The sequence below is a fragment of the Planococcus citri genome, chromosome 2 (assembly GCF_950023065.1).
Source record: "Planococcus citri chromosome 2, ihPlaCitr1.1, whole genome shotgun sequence".
Classification (NCBI taxonomy): Eukaryota; Metazoa; Arthropoda; class Insecta; order Hemiptera; family Pseudococcidae; genus Planococcus; species Planococcus citri.
In genome coordinates, this window is record NC_088678.1 from 44,124,407 (window position 1) to 44,138,130 (window position 13,724).

General features: G+C 35.8%; 1 protein-coding gene and 1 long non-coding RNA gene across 2 annotated transcripts in view; one reads left to right on the forward strand and one right to left on the reverse strand.

Moving 5' to 3' along the window:
- The window catches only part of LOC135835935 (5-hydroxytryptamine receptor-like), a 185,029-nt gene that overhangs the window by 30,174 nt on the left and 141,131 nt on the right, over positions 1 to 13,724 (reverse strand). The window lies entirely within an intron of this gene.
- The window catches only part of LOC135835940 (uncharacterized), a 167,614-nt gene that overhangs the window by 25,009 nt on the left and 128,881 nt on the right, over positions 1 to 13,724 (forward strand). The window lies entirely within an intron of this gene.

Here is a 13,724-nt window from a genome sequence, read left to right on the forward strand (position 1 = left end):
CTTTCGTTGTACGGTCGGTATTACGACCGAAGGAAAAAAAGAGGAAGGTTTCCTGTTGCCAACTGTTATTCATGCCTGAGAAAGTCTATTCCTTGATTTCGCCCAGTGAGTCAAATTTCGCGAGATTTCTTTTCGCAGTGTCGGCGAACTGGTCTTTTTGCATCAGTGATTTTGTCGCGATAAAAATCCTCATTTTTGCGGAGTTTTTTCCTTTCATTTTTTGTTTTATTACACCTTATTATGCTACGAGTATAAATACTTTTAGCCCTACCTACGAGTTTATACGCCGACGTATTAACTGAGGAAAAATACACTCCAACCTGGAAGTATGATTATTAAAATGATTTCATTCGCATCCATACTATAGGAACTACTGAATATTTAACTGCTCCTTTTTATATGTATTATCACTATTATCATTGAAGAAATATTAACCATCACTTTAATCCGTATTATTAACCGCTTTTGACCATTTTTTTTTCTTTCTCGCAGTAGCAGCAATATTCGAAGATTTTCTATGTTAAATTAAATTCTACCAGGAATAGAATATTTGAAAAATTATCGACAAGTTTTTGGTATTTGAGTTTAATTAAAAAACTAGAAGGCGATATCTCTTAAAGACAATTTTTTTCGCAGTCTAATTTTTTAATTAAAACAAACTCTCTTTCCTCTCTTGTTCCCACATCCTAGCTCCTGCGTAGACTATAATAGAAATAATTGCGTCGAAAAACACCGTATTTTTCGACATCTGTTCTTATAGTTAATTTTAATTGAATTTTATTTGCAAATATTTGCTCTTACCATTATTTCGCGTTAAGTTTGAAAGAAATCATTATACAAATGGTTATTAATTTTCATCGACCAACTAAAATAAATTTTCCAGCTGCTGGATTTCTTTACTTTTTACACGTTGTAGTAGGCCGGAATTTTTTTAAACGGGTTCTTAGCAGCGTCATTAACAATTAAAAGGGAATTTCGTTTCGCCATTCCCCTTCTTCGTCTAATATGTTGATCGTAGGCTTTATGAATTTCACGCTAGAAATTAGTTCTCACAGTTTTGAGTTTCTTTTTCGGTGCGGTGAACTATCGTAAAAGTAAAGATTAACTTGTTGGTTTAATGAGAAGGGAAAGAATTCAAGGTCGCGAGGTTTTATTTAATCGTAGTTGTGAGAAAATCGACTATTTTGTGAGAGAAAAATCATCAAAAGTTGAGAAATTTTTCCTAAACTGAATGAAATTTGTTTTGAAATTTCCACGAGCAGAATTTTAAAGATCAATTTTAATTTGTTAATTTTTGAAAAAATTTCGAAATCTCAAAAATTGTTGATTTTACGTCGTGACATCAATTTTTTAATACCTATTATTTATCAACAGAAGTACATATTATTCGCTCCGCGAGGGCACAGGTTGTTGTCGCTAGAGGTAGTCTCTAGGTAGTAGCTCGGATCATCAAGAGGAGCCAGTCCCCCAGGACAGATGAGAAGGTGAAGACAACACCAGGGGTATTCTGCGCGTCCACGTCGTGCGGAGTGGTAACATGTTGCTGTTCGATGGACTCGGAATCGATAAACATGGCTAAAGCAGAATTCTCCAGTTGGTGGAACGACGGGGAGGAGTGGCAAGTCGAAGGCCAAGCCTCTACATAAATACGGATTACAATCAAGAATGCATAAGATCTGCAGAACACCAACAACTCACTCGTTCCAGCCCCAGGGAAGTGCAAGAGCTTCAGAGTGAGTAGGTGAATACCAGCGCCTAAAAACTGGCAAATTCGGCTAAGGGAGTAAACCCCAACAGAAAATCATGGTGGAAGGCAACGGGAAACCAACACCATTATATTTCCCTAGAATTATATGGACATCAATTTAGCAACGGCCCTAAGTCTCCGTCAGGCTGATCCTCATCCGCCAAGGCAGCCGGATAGGGTGCTAAGAATACGCAGAGTCAAAACAAGGCGGAACAACATCAACGTCGCAACCTGGAATGTACGCACTTTGTATAAAATTGGACAACTTGCTAACGTAATTAAAGAAGCCAAGAGGTTGCAAATCGACGTGTTAGGAATAAGTGAGACCCGATGGACTGGAAATGGTAGAAACCGGGTAAATGAAGAATATGAAATGATCTACGCTGGGAAAGACACACACGAACAAGGTGTGGGTATATTAATACATACCAGAATCAGCGATAAAATCAGTGCCATAATTCCAAAATCAGAGAGGATACTACTCGTGAGATTGGAGGTCAAGCCAAAACCAATTGTGATAATTCAAGTGTATGCGCCAACAGCAGAAAGCAGTACAACAGAAATCAACAACTTCTACAACGACCTAGAAGAAGTGATGAGCTGCTCAAAAAACAGCGATGTTGTGTTTTTGATGGGAGACTTCAATGCCAAAGTTGGGAAGGATCATGGCAGCCAAGTTGCAGGGAGATACGCACTTGGAGAGCAGAATGAAAGAGGTGAAATGCTCGTAGAGTTCGCAGAAAGACACGATCTAATAATATGCAATACCTGGTTCAAGCAACATGCAAGAAGATTATACACATGGGTCAGTCCTGGAGATCGAGCCAGAAACCAGATAGACTACATACTTATAAAAGGAAGATTCAAGAACACAGTGAAGAACTGCCACACATATCCTGGTGCTGACTGCAACTCTGACCATAAACTATTGGCTGCAAAATGCCAGCTAGTCTTGAAGAGCCAGAAGAAGAGCCAAGAACGATACCGACAACTTGACATTGCAAAAATCAAATCAAAAGAAGTGCAAAAGAAATTCCAAGAAGAACTGGAAAAGCAAAAGGAAGACAACTTGGAAGAAGAACAAGGTATCGAGGAAAAGTGGCAAACATGGAAGCGAAAAGTTAAAATAGCAGCAGAAAAGTCTATTCCGTTCAAAGGAAGAAGAAAACACAAACCATGGATAACTCAAGAGATACTGGATCTGATGGAAGAACGAAGAAAAGAAAACAGACCAAGTAACGAATACACGGTGATAAATAATCAGATCATGGGAATGTGCAGAATGGCCAAAAACAAGTGGTATGAGGAGAAGTGCCAAGAAATAGAAGAGCTGGAGAAAAGGCACAACTCTAGAGAAATGCATACCAAAGTGAAGCAGATGATGGCCGCCCACAAGAAAAGGAGAAGCGGAATAGCATATATGCGAGGAAAAGACGGAAAGTACTGTGTCAACAATCAAGAAACTGAAGAGGTCTGGATCAGCTACATACAAGAATTGTATGGAGATGATACACGTCCGGCTCAAATTGAAGTTTCATCCACAGAAGAGGCACCACAAATTGAAATGTGGGAGCTGAGGAATGCGGTGAAGCGAGCCAGAAACCACAAAGCAGTGGGGGAAGATCTCATACCAGCAGACTTGATTAAACATCTAACACCAGAGTATGAAAAAGAGCTGCTGAAGATAATAAACAAAATATACGATGAAGGCACGCTGCCTAAGGACTTCAAAGCAGTAAACTTCGTACCAATACCAAAAAAGAACAACTTGCAAAAATGCTCTGAATATAGAACTATCGCACTGATGAGCCACTCACTGAAGCTACTACTCTCCATCATAAATGCCAGAATTGAAAAGAAGATAGATGAAAATCTAAGTGAAACACAATATGGCTTTGTAGCGAAAAAAGGGACGAGAGATGCAATTGCCCTGCTGAAAGTGATCATTCAAAGAGCACTGAATGCAAATAGGGAAATCATTGCTTGCTTCGTCGATTATGAAACAGCATTTGATCGTGTCAACCATGAGAAGATGTTGGAGATCCTGAAGAAATACAATATCGATAACAAAGACCTGCAAATAATCAAGAACCTGTACTGGGAGCAAAGCGCTAACATCAAGATTGGAACTGAGTACTCAGAGAACGGATGTGGAATAAAGAGAGGTGTGAGGCAAGGATGCCCCCTCTCACCTAGATTGTTCAATGTGTATGCAGAAGAAATAATGAGGGAAGCGCGAATCGAACGAATGGGATTCAAGATCAACGGCAAGAGAATAAACGAAATAAGCTATGCAGATGACAAAGTGATCCTTGCTGGGACAGAAGCAGAGATGCAGAAAATGATCGACCGAATTAACAGTGCAGGATTAAAATACGGAATGAAAATAAATGCAGGCAAGACCAAGGTGATGAGATTTACAAAAGGAGATGATAAAGTGGTCAAAATCAACATCGGATCACAAGAAATTGAAAATGTAAACCAATTCAGATACCTTGGAGCGCTGATAAACAATGATGGCAGAGATAATAAAGAAATTAAATCACGGATTGGAATGGCAAAAACCGCTTTCAATAACCTTGCCAATGTGCTGGGAAATCGAACGATGAGTATAGATCTGAGGAAGAGAATTACGCGATGCTACGTATGGACTGTTCTGAAATATTCTTGCGAGACATGGACCATGAGTGCAGAATGCGAGAACAAAGTATCCGCTTTTGAGATGTGGTGCTATCGAAGGCTACTACGAATCTCATGGAAGGACTTCATTACCAACAAGGAAGTATTAGCAAGAATAGGAGAGGAGCGGAAAGTCGTAGTTGAAGATATCAAAACTAGAAAGCTAAAGTATTTAGCTCATAAAATACGAGAAAACGGTATTTTCATGCTAGCGGTACAGGGGAAAATCCAAGGAAGATCGACGAGAGGGAGGAAACGATCGGAGCTGTTAACAACAAACTCACCAGCCAACTCTCCCTGTAAGACCCTGAAAGAAATGATCAGATACGCTAGATACCGGCTAATATAGATGGACATATACGCTATCTCCTGTAAAGGAGCGCGACTACGACGACGACGACATATTATTCATCATTAGTCCAGTAAAATAAATCGTTTTTTTGTGTTTTTTTTTTTTTAGTTTTTCATCTGGGCTACACTGTGTTTATGTATTTAGCTGTAACCATCCAATAAATATGCATTATAGGTACTCTTAGAAGAAAAAAATGGTAAAAATAAATTCCTTTTTATTGATAATCAAAAATTCGATTTCAGCTTTTCTTTGGAAAATTCTTCACTTCAGCGTGTGAGAAATGACTGCAAAGTTCAATCATTCTATTTTTGAAAGTGATGATTTGGAATTTTGTACAGTTTTATGACTTTTTTTTGGTTACAGTATGTTTTTCTTATCATACTCAATATTCTTGGACACCCTGTATATAGTAAAATATCAAAGATGAAAATTTATTAATAATTGCATATCACCATTTCTGCAAATCTGTTCGACTCGATCCTTATTTTATTTACGTTGAAAGGTTTATACATTTACAAAAGAACTGGATGATTTCAATTCGAATGCGGCGTAAAATTAGACGAAATTCCCCTAAAACTAGAGATTACGATGATCAAATTTGGAGATTTTAATAGACCTTCTTTTTTCGCTCATTTTACAGCCCTACCTACTATAAAAGACTCTTATTCAAAGCCCTAAGATTATCTCCCTTTTGTACTTAGGTATTTGTGATTTGAAAATCACATTTTAAACAAAATCCATCTTCGTACTGTATTCAATTTGACTGGATTTCCATCAGTTTTATTTCAACGCGCTGCTGAGAGAGAGAGAAAAAAAAGGCCAAGGCAAAAAAAATCTCAGCTTTAATAACTGTATATAAGGTGCGAAGGCACCATCTTAGTTATACCAGTTCACTTAAACTTTGAAGCAATTTCCTGTTTCAATGAAGTAATATTAGCCTTAGTATCCCTTTGAAAGACTTGCGAAAAATAAGAAACGCGCGTTTAAAGCATATAGAATTTTATCAAAGAATATAATTTGAATTTTTATGATAATTTGAAACTCTCTCTCGATACGATAAACTTTAAACGTGATTATAATGTTTCCAATATCCGACAACTTACAATGAAGCTGTGCTTGCGTTCGGTTACGTGTAACTATAAGACGAAAAGTTGATGGAAATTATATTTTTATCGTGTTATATGTTCATTTGTAAAGTATTTATTGGGCTAAAAATCTGATCGCGTTTATTGATTTTTCAATTTTATATTACGCTATAGGATATAGGGAGGTAGAAGTACCTTCCTATCTTTGTGGGTTGAATGAATATTAGATCTATATTATATATTTTTTCAAGTTTTAGTAATCTTTCATTAATCAATCTCAATGTACATACTTAACTCTTGAAGACTTGCGAGAACAGTCGAACGCAGTGAGACAATTTTTTGGTCACTTTATACTGTTCATCTACAGTATAGGTATAGAATCCGCTTATTAGATTTTCACTGTCCGTATATTATTTGGAAGATAACTGGACTATAAAAGGAGATGATCCTGTTTTGGCCAAAACATACTACTGTTACGTACCTACTTGCATGCTTTTGGGTATAAAGAAAGCTCATAGCGACAAACAATGCCATCCGGATGAATAATAGAAACTTGAAACGGTGCTTAAAAACGGTGTTTTTTGATCTACGTGGATTTCACAGAATAGTTTCAAACGGGGCTTCGTTCCAAATGGTTTTATACATGTCATTGTGATGATATATCGTGTAAGCAGTGTCGATAAATTTTCCTTGTCCAGTATATCAATACGATTACTATCCGTCGTGGTCATGCGGATTTTGTTTTATATCAGGAGTATCGTAGTAATTATGGAGTTGAATTGTAGCCGTATCTTCTGCATTAAATCGAGCGTTAGTTCACCCTCTATCTATGGGCTTTCTTACTGAAATCATTCTCGGTTACTTGTGGAGTGAAATTATTGGGAAATAGGTGTCTTATTTTGGTCTGGGTGGATGTCAATTTAGAGTAAATAATTTCACATCATGTTTTGTCTGTTAGTGTTGGTTTAATTTTTTGGGTGGAAAGCTATACTCGGCTATTGATTTATTTAATGAGAAAAGTTTTATATAATTGAGGGTGTAAACTTTTGAACCACAGTTTTTAAAGTTTCCAGAAAGAAGAGTTATAGATTTCCTAATAAGTGTGACTAGATTCTTTTGGCGAAACTTAAACGAACGTTCTTTTCAAAATTTTGCTTTTTATCGCAAAAAAAATTCAAATGTGATCCAAGTTTGCCCTACAGTACCAAATGGTCATGAAAAAGTGGCATAAATGTGCCTATTTTATGTCAAATAATAATGCATATAAATTTCCTTTTTATATAGCATACAATATGCTGTGAATCTGCCCACCCCCCCCCCCTCCAAAAATGTAGGCGAAAAGTCGAGAATTTTCTAGATAAATTGGATGAATTGGGAAATTTGGAAAAGTAAGCAGAAAAAAATCAAAGAATTAGCAAAAATCATGGTTTTTTTTTACTTCTTTAATTATAAATTTTCAAAAGTTTTCGTCCTCACATCGCTCGAGCCAGATCATTTTTCTTTTCCTTTCTCCGTGGAGAGTAGAGAAATTGCCTTTTCACATCAAAAGTAATGTAGGTATACGCGCAGTTCACTTGAAATTTTACAAAAAAAGGGAGGGTTTCCATTGCATTCTAGTCAAAACTGTCAGAAAGTCTCGAATTCTGCTGAAATATCAAAAAATGCTTTATTTTTCGCCGAAAATTCAGAAACAATAATTTCTAATTTTTCCAAAATTGGTTGTTTTTGAAAATATAAAAATTAGTTATGTCATGAAAAAAATTGTGAATTTTCGAAGCTTTTGCTCTCCTCGCTCAAGCCTCATTCATATTAAAAAAATATATATTTATGTAGTATTATAATTTCCTGAAAACAAAAAATTCTAAAGCCATGAAAACCACATTTTTGCATTATCAAAAATTTAAGAATGATTTTTTACGTTTCGAATTAATAATTCTTCAAAGCATTCGCCCTCGTTTGGCTCGTGCTAGATCATTTTTCTTTTCTCTGACCAAAGTTGGAAGGCTGAAAAATTGACTTCTCACATCGAAAGTAATGTTGTTTTACTTTTGAAAAATCATCAATTTTCGTAAGCTTTTGCCCTCGCTTCGTTCGGACCTTTATTTCTATTTTTAAAATATTTCAATTTCCTGAAAACTATTATTAAAATTTCTAAATGTTAGAGCTATGAACATCAACTTTTTGCAACAGTTATTTTACTTTTCGAATTATCAAATTTTTTTAAGTTTTTGCTCTCGCTTCGCTCGGGCAAATTTGAATTCTACACTGTGCAATTTTTCAAAAAATTTCTAAAATGAAAAATCAACTTCAGAAATTCAAGATACATAACCAGGGCTCGGATATTCTTTCTCTAAAAAATCCAAAATATGCGCTTAAATATTCCCTAAAAAATGCCAAAATATGCTCTAAAAAGTAAAAATATTCCCTAACGATATGGGCATTGTTTTACAGGAAAAATCAATTCCTATACGATTTTACTAATATTATTGTTGTGTGATACCAAGAATTCAGGAACAAAAGTGCAAAACAGATCGTTTTAAAATTACGAAAAAGTAATTCTAATTCTATTATTAAAGGAATAAAAAACAAATAAAATGGACCAAAAAAATTAGTAGGTGCTAGAGAGCTGTTGCCAGTTTCACAAGTTTTTGAGGGGAAAAAATGAAAAATAGCCAAATACTAATTTCATGCAAAAATTTGAAATTGAGACAAATATTCCCTAAAAAACCGCTAAAAACGTAAAATATGCTCTAAAAACGCAAAATATTCCCTAAAAAATGTCAAAATATGCTTTTATATGCTTTTATGATGAAATATGCCAAAATATGCTCTAACAAATTAGGCTCATTTTACTTGAAATTTCATGAATCGTGGAGATAATTGAAAAATTCCCTATCCTCTATGCATACAAAAAATATGCTCCAGCATAAAAATCCGAGCCCTGTACATAACCAAATCAATACCTATATGGTAGGAATCGGTGCGAAAAAGTGCAAAATAACGAAGAAAGGTGCGAAATTTTATTCGAAAATACCATTCATAACTAAGAAATGGCATCAAGTGAAAATAAAGTGTTTTCAATATGTCACATACAGGGTGGCATAGTTGTAATAGGTACATTTTATTGACATATTGGTCAACTTTTTATAGCAGTTATATGGTCGTATCATTTATGCCATTTTATGACACAAAAACGACTCGAAGTGCCATAATTTGCCATAATTTGGTACTCCGGAAGTTGGAATCAGACTGACCTATACTATTTACTATACGAATTAGAAGATGAAAATTCACATTTGACACTACCTATACCTAATTGAGGAAACTAATCATCATTTTTATGAAAATACATCAAATCTCATTAATTTGTGCGATCTGAACAATAAAAATTTCACCAACTGTATGTTATCGAATATGATGTACATGAAGTTTGAAAAACCACGAAGACCAGACGAAACATCAACTCGATCGAACAAGATTTCGACCAGTTCAAAAAGTATACTGAACTTGATACAAATTTGAGAAGGGTTCCGCTTTAATGTAATTACGCATTCCACGAACCTCTATCATCTGTCTTTTATTTCACACCAGATGGGGCTCTGTTTATCGCCAATTTCTCCAATATCATCTTGTCAAAAACGTCTTTCGCGCGCGAAATAAATTTTCGTACGGACTCGCTTTGTCGATCTCGAATAGTTAAATATTCTAGAAATGTAAGAAATGCCGAGAACTTCGTATGTTTTTCAGTTAAGCATACGTCGAACTTTCCTTGTTTATTATGAAACTTTTAAAAGTCCACCCAAGATCGTTGTAAATTTGTTGAAGGATACTCGAGGAGTAATTTTTTGGAGGAAGTGATTCGTGAGAGATTCAATGTATGCATAGGTGATGCGCTATGTGTATCTAAGCTCGCATAAATACGAGAAAGTGTTTTTTTTTTTTTTATTGTTTGAAAGATATCGTAATACTGAATGGGATCGAGATTTGGTCAATTTTTTATACTCGTAGCTTGCTGAACAGGAAACGTCTTTTTGATTAAAATGCATTTTATAAGAGAAGTTTACAGAAAATACAGCGTTAGTTCATTTACGTTGGACTTTATTTCATCTGAATGATAAAATTTGATCAAAAATGATAGAATCATGTCAAGTTTTATCAATTTGAAATTACTGATTTAAAGTGATATGCACGATAAAATCATAGGAATTCTGATCAATATATGAATTTATTTTTTTCTTCGACTATTTTTCCTCAAAAATTGATTTGATTTGTTTTGTCCCTGTAGGTAGTGTAGGTATATTTTCTATCGTAGTACACTTATTCAAATTCAACAACAAAATTTAAAAGTGAAAAAGACCATCGAAAATCAATAAGACACGTTGAATTGTGAAGTGTGTTTCGTGAGCGTGTGTACACACTACACAGTCTACATGTGGAATCTTTTAAATGGGTTCATGTAATAAAAGAGAAAACACATCTTTGCGAAGATTTATAGAAAGGAACTGTTGATAAAAGAGAGTGCAAATATGTGAGGCATTGTTGTGATTGGCGTTTTGTGTCAAAGTGCTAAATGGACAGTATAACGTGCCCATATTCGACGCCTTCTAAATACCAATAACAACGCGCGGACAAATAAACAACGAAAATCTTCTCGACACAAAAAAGGTACGCCTTTGTAAAAATGTGTCGCGTAGAAACACATTTGATTTAATCACGAATGAAGAACGCAGCAGCAAAAAGCCAGAGAAACGTTGAAATTTATAAGTATAGCGTTCTAGAGGTATCGCCCAGACAGATTTCAAGACAAGAAAAGTGGCTACTACCAGAGCCATATAAACGTATTCGAGCGTAACGTATCAGAATGAACGTCTCGCGTTATGTGTTTTTATTAGCCGTTACCTTTTGGCTGATGCGCGAATTTTGTTTCGTTAATTTGTTGAGAATTTTTTCCATTCCTTTGACAATCCGTCCGTCCGTCCGTCCGTTCGTCCCGTCGTCATCGTCGTCGTCGTGTACCTCGTATACGATATGCTTTTCTTACTCGTATTTGCACTCATCGCTTTTGCGCTTCTTTTTCTCTTTTTCAGCAACAAATTTAAAATATACGTTGTTTCTTTTATTTGTTTGTTCATAGTATGTAGAATCGTTGCACGCTAAAGTGAACGTATTAACATCTTTATACATACGTATTACCTACGTACCTTTCGTACATGACGTATAGGTTATCTACCTTACCTTAATAGTTATACGAGTATAGTATGTACAACTTGTTGTAGACGGTGTTTTACACAATATTGAAAATTCTTTAGCACCAATTTTCATACGAGAGAAACGTATCCTGAATGTTGAGCTGTGCTCGCTACGATAAAGATTACAAAATCGTTAACAAATTGAAAAATGTTCCCCTTTCCCGTTAGAAATTTAGACATTGTCTGCATAAAAGGGTAGGTAGATAACTTACGTTCAATATTTTATAGGCGCTTTTGTGCTTCCGTGGGATATTCAGATTTCATTTTGAAAATTAGTTTCTTGAAAGAAAAAAAAGCGAAAAATGATTTTCACTGTAATTTTTTTAAATGGCCACGTCTGAACCAGCTTTTAATTTTTGTACCTAGGTACTTAGGAAAAGTAAGTTGAACTTTCAGCTTGAAAGTTCAGTTTTGATCGGATGACTGAATTTGAATCTTCCATCTGATTATTTTCTATAGAACCCCGCAAACAGATTTACTTTACCAGCCTTGAGATAGTACTACAAATGTACATATGAGCGTTCGGTAGCTTGGCTGCAGTATTTACGGCGAACTGAGTATGCAATTTTATTAACACTATCGTATCGTCTTGAAACGTACGAGCAATAGGAGGCGCGATTTGAATCAAACGCGATTCGAATCAATAATTTTTACTTTTGATTCATGATTCGAATATATTTTTTGGTGATTTATAGATGTTTAGAGTCCCTCGGTGGCGTAGTAGGTAGAGCCGCGGACCTCCATTCACGAGGTACCCGGTTCAAACCCAGCTACAGAGGCAAGCTTGTGCGTGTAATTAAAAAAAAAAAAAAATCTTTCGTGCAATTATCAACATTACACGCCAAGTACCGGGGGACTACCAGTTTAGCCGAGCTAACAGATAATGCACGCCATCTGTTAGCAGAATCAAAAAGCTGAAACTGGTTCGAGCGTCTATAGAGGTCAACACTGAGGAGCTCAGGGTCTCTAAACTACCCGGCTAGCTCCAAGGTGCTTGTGTAGATGTCACTAGAAAGCAACAGGAAACTACTAGTGGAAGCTCGAAACAACGTCGATTCCCCAGAATAATCGCAGTGGCAATAGGCATTCGCCTCACCCTGTAAGGGTACCACAAAAATGCGATTTCCAATGTCCTGTAAAGGACAAGGAACCACGACGACGACGATAGATGTTTAGAAGTTGGTAATACTTACTTTTTCAGTAAGTATTTTAAATGCTAATAATGAGTAATTCTCAAAAAAAGGTAAAAATCGTGTACATGGCAAATTTCTCAAAGGTTTTAGCATGAAATTTTTTTTGGTCCATTCAAGGATCATCACCCACACATTTCACACATGGTATTGAGATTTTTAGCCCCTCATTTCATTCTCGTACATTCGATTTTATACCCCAAATGTCCTTCGACTTGGCTGTCACACGCCATGTTTTTGAAAATGAATGACTGTTATAAAGTGTCATGAACTTCATTTTTTTTTGGGAAAAATTGACACATTCTCATCATCATGGAACACGAAGGTCCATTATTGTGCAAATTGCAATTGCAAATAAGTCCATAGGAAGCTCACATTTCACATTTGAAAACTGTCACACACTTTTTGCGCAAATTTTAGAGCAATTTTCAATTATTTTTAGTAGCTTCCCAATCCAACATTTTTTTCTGGTGAGTGGCTGCACTGGTTCACTGTTCTCATAGAAATGGTACCCTGCAATGTTATTTTCAAAACCTACGCAATGGCTCGTTCTGATCGTATTTATCTCTGAAAATTTGATATTTAGAAAAATCGGTGTCCTTCGGCTTGCCTTTTTATTTACCCTAAAGAACCCGCCAAAAACGATAATTGAGAAAGGGAAGTTATTCTACATGATAAGTACACATTTATTACGTGTTAAAAATCGAATAATGTCCAGTAAGTAAGGCTAGAAACAAAAAAACGTTGAGATTGTCCTTCAGCTTGTCCAGCGCCCATTTGTCCTTCGACTTGGCCAAATTTCAGACAGCTGTACTTTTATCGCGCTGGCCGACATATTACACGATAATACAAGCAAAATTTGACATTTTCTCCCTCCCCACACCTCCCCCTCCACCTCTACAAAAAAAGTAACTCCAGATTCGAGTTCTACGACCTCGAAAACATATCAATCGACGTATTACACATCGATGAGGGTCGAATCCTAATTATCGCCGTTTTAGGGTGGGTCGGAATCCACAGAGGGGGGGATTGAATTGAGGCCAACACTAGAAAAGGGATCTGGGACACCTATACAAATGATTCCCACTTGAAATTTTCCAAAAAAAATGATTTTTGTTTTTCAAAATTATGCACATCAAAATTGACCTTTTTTTTGAGAATTACCCTAAAATTACATTTTTTTCAAGAATTTTGAAGAGAAACCCGTTTATAATATCAATATAAGTGAATGATTTGCGAAAGTAATCAGCTAAAAGTCGCGTTTCTCGCTACAAATTGTCGCTTTTTCACATTACCTAAAAATAGAAAAAAACTCACTTTTTCGACCAAAGTTTGAAATCCTGTTTTTTGCTTTAATTATACCTACTACAAGTGAACGTTTTCCAAAAATTGACACAAGTTCTCACATTTTGGCAAAAATTC